Raw genomic sequence first — 7,719 nt, forward strand, 5'->3', positions numbered from 1 at the left:
GCGGCTGCTGCTGCTACTACTACTGCTACTACTGCTACAGCTGCTGCTGCTGCTACTGCTACTGCTGCTACTACTGCTACTGCTGCTGCTGCTGCTGCTGCTGCTGCTGCTGCTGCTGCTGCTGCTGCTGCTGCTACTACTACTACTGCTACTACTGCTACAGCTGCTGCTGCTGCTGCTGCTACTGCTGCTGCTGCTACTGATGCTGCTGCTACTGCTGCTGCTGCTACTGCTGCTACTGCTACTGCTGCTGCTGCTGCTGCTCTGCTACTGCTGCTGCTGCTGCTGCTGCTACTGCTGCTACTGCTAACTGCTACTGCTGCTGCTACTGCTGCTGCTGCTGCTGCTGCTGGTGCTGCCTGCTTGCTGCTGCTGCTGGTGCTGCTGCTGCTGCTGCTACTGCTGCTTGCTGCTGGTGCTGCTGCTGCTAGTGCTGCTACTGCTGCTGCTGCTCTGCTGTAACAGCAGCAGTAGCAGCCTACTGCTGCTGCTGCTGGTGGTCCTCCTGCTGCTGCTGCTACTGCTGCTGCTGCTGCTGTTACTACTGCTGCTGCTGCTGTTCCTTCTGCTGCTGCTGCTGCTGTTACTACTGCTGCTGGTCTTGCTGCTGCTGCTGCTGCTGCTGCTGCTGCTGCTGCTGTAATGATGACAGGGCCATGGTAGCATCATACCTCTTAATGTCCGGATGACCGAATGTCTGTCATTGTTGGGGTGGAAGGCGATAATTAGATATCATTTAAATTACGTACAGTTACGAATGAAACATAATGTCAATCACTAATAAAATGCCTCACGAAAAATCTCCTAATATAAATTAAATTGTCAATTTTAAAAGACGCATTTTCTATTACTAAGTTAATCCTATTATTTAATTAACGTTCGCTTTTTATACTTAGTCTTAGGAATACAGATATACTAAAACCGACGACCAATTTTAGCTGAATTATTTCAACTGAATTATTTTCGTGATTATTCCAATTTAATGCATTCGTTAGTATTTGCCTATAGTGCTTCTATTGAACTAAACTGTTGGGCGATTGCTGGTAAATTGGTAAATCAATATACTCACCATGAACGAAAGCGAATATTGGCAGAGATCTAGCGGGTTCGCATGTAAATGATCACATTGCAGTAGACTATTTAAACAACCCGCAACTAGTTGATGTATAAGCACCGTTAGTGAAATGTAAGAATATCCAGAGCGTGTGGTGCTTAAGTCGCTAACGATTGCAACCCAGTCCAAAAATTTAAAAACCATTTAACTAAATAAATAATTATACTCACTATGTGACTTCAAGTATTTTATTAATTACCCATTACCGCTAGGGAATGATATGAATTGTAAATGTAGTTATTGCATGAATCCGAATACATATTTAATATACTTAGTTTGTACGCGCTACCTTGCAGCTAAGAGGAGATTAAGTAATTAATTGTTTGAAGCGAAGTAATAGGTTACAGTGAGGTTTGTCTGTGTCTCCTGATGACTGGTCGATTCCAATGCTGTACGCATCGCAAATATTATAATATATTCATACATTAAATATTATGTACACATAGGCGCATGCTACATGACTGCAAAAAACACCGCATTGTTATTGGTACAGAGAGCGTCACGTGGCACGAAATAAAAACCAATATTGCCCGCTGAAAGTCAATGTTTTCCGCTGAGCAATACTGCCATCTAGCATATCCGGTTTCTTGCCACCGATGGTCGCCATGATGTGCGGTAAACGAGGGCATGTACCAGCAGATGAGGAGAGTATATAAATATCTGGTAAAACGTAAAGATAATGTGAACACCAAGAATGAGAAAAAATACACTGTCTACAAGATTTACTGCCGGTAGGTGTCACTGTCACTTGTTAGTTATCTCACGAGACCACGGTTTGTCCGAATGACAGGAATTCTCGCAAACCTCTTACAATAGAGTTTATGTATTGTGATTATGTATGGGAAAATAAACAGGGACGATGCGGGTTGAATGTTTAAGGCAACGTTTGAGGTAATGTTTATTGAGTCATGCATATTAAATAATAGGTATACCAAGACTTTAGGCTAATTCTCTTGATTCTCCTTTTGTGTATAGCAGTCGTAATCACCTAGTATTATTTACTCATAATTCTACATATAACAAAACGATTATTTCTAGCTGTTCGGGGGGGATATAGCAAACTATAACATACAATTATTGACTGATAGTGAGGGCGACGTCATATTGTGTGGATCTTAAACATAAATGTTGTCATGAACCGGATGCATTCGACAACAATGTTTTTTTCTCGGTCCACAAAATACCACTTTGCCGTCTCCTTCAGATAACAATTGTGCGATAAAGTAGTTTTTTTTCAATCGCGTTCTTAATATGCAATGTACGTATCAACCACGTTGTCGGCGCATCTTGGGGAAGGTGGTCAGTCTTCTCTAACCGGTATCACATAGACAGCAGTCGGTGCGAGCTGTCGTCTCTCTGTGAGTGTATTTACTAGCCTATGGCGTGCTCGTCACGTGATACGGGGGCCGCTGTAATGCTGCTATCACCTATGATCCTATTACTTACAGCCGATCTGACGCGACGTCTCCCGCCATGATGGATTATTTCACTCATGAAACCGCATTCGATCTTAAAATTTCTTACAGCATTCTCTCGCAGCTATATTATTGCGCGCGGGCGAAATCACGCTCGTGGATATATATGGTAATTTACTTCCGCGCTTCTAAAGACTAATCTCTCGGTATGAATACGTAATTCCTTGCCAGCCGCTGTGAGTGGCAACTGGAATGATGAGATGTCTATCTCATTGGCATATTGGTGGCTTAGGCGTGTGTACGCAGCAGCGCGCAGCCGCATGAAATAATGCAGGATCGTGGCCGTGATAGTTGAATCTCGTATAATGAAATCTGGCTCATTATAATATACAGCCTCTTATAAGTATTAGTCTTACTCCTGCGTATATATATAAATTATTTTAGGAATATATACTATAATTATATATATATATATATATATATATATATATATATATATATATATATATATATATACAACACACACAAAACACACACACAGTCACAGCACACAACTCACAGACATCCACACACACACACAATACACACACCACACACACATACACACATAAATCACGACGCAGCACACGTCACACCACAATCACACAGCACACAACACACCAACAACACCAGCACACACACAGCAACACACGGGTTGCCCACACCACCACACACACACGCACACATTATACATATACTATATCGTATATATAGTAGTATATAGCAGAGAGAGAGAAAATTGAATTGTTTAAGCTCAACCATTGGAACAATAAGGCGATTATGAAATTGAATAGCATGCTAGCTATTATTTTATAAAATTCTCATGTGGCATAAGCAGGAGTATTTTTAATGAACTTGGTTCACATGTGTGTTTAGTGTGAGACATAAATCACGAGACCTAATGTTCATGGCGCCAACCCCACCGACAAAGATAGTATCGTCACTACTTTTAAAATAAATTTTTAATTGTGCTCAAATGCGGGCATTAATAATCGTTGAATATTTAATTAATCGTTTAATAAATTTCGCGCGGACATTATCCCTACACCGTTCAGTTCAACATAAACAGAGCGGAGCATGGCGCAAGCGATCTTGTGGCTTAGATTATTTGCTCTTTCATTGAATGTAGACGAGACGGTCGGTTACAGAACCAGGTCGTAAACCGGTCGGTCTGGTCCGCGCATCTTTTGTTTTGCACTGTCATCGATTGGTTTCTTTCCGAGTATGCAATAACAATTCGAAGCACTCAACATGACATACATATGATAACATTCACATTTGGCGCATTTAAATATTCTTAATAAATAGCGACGAGTGCCTGAAACACTCATAGATAATTGGTATAGAAATCGCACATTACCCTTCGCTACCTGTTCCTGATTGTGCAATCGTCGCAACAATAATGTGTGCGGTCTCTAATATTTATACGTATGCCCAATCGTTTTGTTGAGTGAAGACAATAATAGTGTCTCAAGCCTGTATTATTCAGCTGAGGCAAAATAGAATAGTCGTTTAACGGTCAAAACAACCGTATTTCTGGTCACGGGCAATACAGCGATGTTGAAGACACGACATAGCGGTGCTGGCTCAGAGCAGCAGACACAGCGACGTGGAATACATATACCAGTAAGTTACTCTCAATGTCCTGTTATCTCTTGCAAGCATAGACAGAGAATACGATATATAGTATCATATATATATATAAGTATATAACAATTATTATAATATGGCGTGTATATATGCGTATATGTTATTATATAGACACGCATACATACATATACGTATTACTATAACAATTTCCTTAAAGCATGTCGACTTCTATTAGCCTAAGTGAAATTAGGATGACACTGGGTTAGTTGATAATCACAAGCGCTTTCTTGTTCGCGCCGTTCTTGCACGTAATTACGTTACGGTATTATGTACATCAATTAAGTATAATATGGAGATGGTAGAACCTACGAGTATAGGATGTAGAGATGTTCAATAACCACAAGCTGACGAATGGAACAAGTGAGCAATGTTTTCTTCAAGGCTCGCTAATATGTTTATCATCTATTCAAGCTGAAAGCTTTCTGTCAACATTACGATAACCGGCTATTTTGTTTTACCTGGACGGCGTTTAATTTTATCATATATAATAATAACTTTACATCGCATGATGTGAAACGCAAACTGACCACGACACTCGCATATAATAACCGGTAAAAATAAATTTAGCTCAGGTATTAGATATGTAGTGGATTTATACCAGAATTTAGACACGAATGATAGGAAGAGACGCTCCCCCTCCAACAACACACACACACACACACACACACACACACACACACACACACACACACACACACACACACACACACACACACACACACACACACTCACACACACACACGGCCGTCACCCGTCCGTACAGCACCTGTACATGTGCTTTTGTTCAGGAAAGGCACGGCCACGGCTATTGTTCTTGATTTGGCGCGCACTGCACCCTGTAGCACTCTGACCCCATCATATACTCGTTTACTCCCATGACCGCTTCTCGCAATGCCAGCCTCGATAAATCCAGGACAAGGGGCCAGTTTTCGGTGAGCTATGGATTGCGAGGGGGTCAAACGAAGAAGTTGTTCGTTTGACGAATATTTGTTATCGGTTCGTAAATCCTTTACTCTTGTATTTTTTCCGATAGCAGTTCAATAATTGGAACGATATTAGGAGTTTTTTTTACAGGGAGTAAGCATGGAAATCAAGTAATTCTGCAGTAACTTTCGTTGCGCACGCACCCCACCCCACACGCACACAACCACACCCCCAACACACGCACACCCCACCCACACCCACACACATATACGCGCGCACACAATATTTGATCATTAATCTCAAGCAACACCATTTATAAATATAAAGAAAAGCTATGCACGTGCGACGATAGGCATTATATATATAATATAATATAATATAATATGAAATCAACGTAAATTCACATTCACTATATTCTATAATGTACAACAGATACGTCGTAATAATTACAAGGAAGACTGTAGCATCAATTCACCCATGTTTTCGCATGAATGCTTTACAAGTGAAGTACATACATATATATATATATATACATACATAGTTATTTATTTATGGACATGTAATTCTTCGATATATATATATATATATATATGGAAGACAGTAGTTATTATTTATCGAGAATTATTTCTGGAACATAGAGAGGTCAGATAGAGAAGATAAAATCCCCGAGTGGAAGACTTAGATTAATTGCTAAGTTGCTATCATCGTTTGGTATAGGATTCATAAATCGATGAACACGAATGGATAATAAAAACGATTCTCAACTTGTAATTTAAAATCTCAAGTAATAAGAAATATCGACCGGAGATATTCACAAGCCGCAAAATATAAACTTCATTATCCGTTTGGACACGATTCGTTCGCAGGAGGTAAAATAAGTATATCTACCCGATCTTTAACCGACCAATAAACGTGGAATGACGTGTGTAGGAACGATAAATGTTCTAATATCTAGCAATCTTACTGGCAACAGCGTGCACGGGTTCTACAGTGTAGTAGTGATGTACAGTCGTTTTACTGCACGTCCCCTTTCGTTCGACCCTCGCAGTGTTCGGCCATTGCGAGAAAAACTGCCTTGATGTAATGTAACAGCGTGGATTCGACCGACCAGCCTGGCATTTGATACAACGCACACGCCAATCAAACGGACGTCGCCATGGAAACGGCCGGCGAAGATTTGCATGCATTGGCTGTTGCAAACATAAGCGAATGTAAGGAACGCGAGCGGGCTGGATGACAGCCAATTTTGCATAATTGCAGAGGCCGCCCTCTTTTTACTTTCGGCGCAAAGTCGACGGAGCGGGTTTAGAAAGCGACGGAATACGTTATACATGTACGTGCATGCACGGACAATAATTAACGAAATAGCGGATTGACTACAATTCGTGCGTCTGACATTGAGGTGATTATAGTTTCCAGTGTGCGATAATATTTAGGGAAAAGGGCGAAATAAATTTCGTTAACGAAATGAAACAAAATCAGGAAAAATAATGATAATAGAATAGTTTCCGTTAGGTGTGTTCGCGCGTGTTGGCGTGCATGAAAAGCAACGACGTCATGATGCCTAAATATACCGCGTGGATGCTTGTATTTGGGAGAAGATGACAACGTCAGAATGTTGAACGCTGGTTAAATAATTACCCGCTGAGTTATATATATATATATATATATATATATACCTTACGAGAGTACAACAATGCACAAGTGATCCTGCACTCATGATATATTTAATTTTGGAAAGCAAGTAGATATTAATTAGCGTAATTATTTCTCGATGATTCCGTGTATTCATATGATAGCTGGAGTGGAGATGGAGATGGAGTGGACGAGTGACAGCAGACGTTCTTTACCTCGGCCCTCAAAATCAGCATCAAATTTAACAATTTTACAGAGCCAATGTATCTTTACGAAGGTAACTTCGATACATACCTTTGTGAATCATACAATGAATAGACTTGAGTACAACGCAAATAAATCTTCGTGAATATTCAAGGGTTACAAACAGCTAACTAAAGAAATACGAATGTCCTATATAACTATTTATGAGTATTTATTTATTTATTTAGATATGAAGTCTTCGTCGATTTCCTTAGTTATACGTCCCGCAGCAATCCTGATTCTGCTAAACCGTTTAATCATCCCCGCTAATCACAACTGACGCGTGACGCCGAGACGAATATGGCAACGATGCCTCTCTAATTTACAGTACCTGATCTGCAAATGAATTTTACTTAAAAATCGACCCAGACACTATATTTCCGTCGTCATATCATCGTTCGCGCGGTCGCGGGGCCGGGCGCTATCTATTTATCGTTCTGAAGCAAGAAAAACATCTATATTAGTATGATAATGTTGTTCTAAGACAAAAAACTAGACAGAGCACGGTATAAACGGACTAGCAACTGCCATGCAGTATTGTTCTGTCATCGAAAGATCGAAGTTCAACAGTAATTATATACATTCGGCATAGCACCCCAACATGTCGGCGCGCGTCTCTTCGACCTTTTCTCAGTGAAATATTTGTTGGTATCGATCGAGCTACTCAGCGTACGTCGGCGTTGAAACGCGACGCCGGCC

Source organism: Priapulus caudatus, unplaced genomic scaffold, assembly GCF_000485595.1.
Source record: "Priapulus caudatus unplaced genomic scaffold, Priapulus_caudatus-5.0.1 Scaffold669, whole genome shotgun sequence".
Lineage (NCBI taxonomy): Eukaryota > Metazoa > Priapulida > Priapulimorpha > Priapulimorphida > Priapulidae > Priapulus > Priapulus caudatus.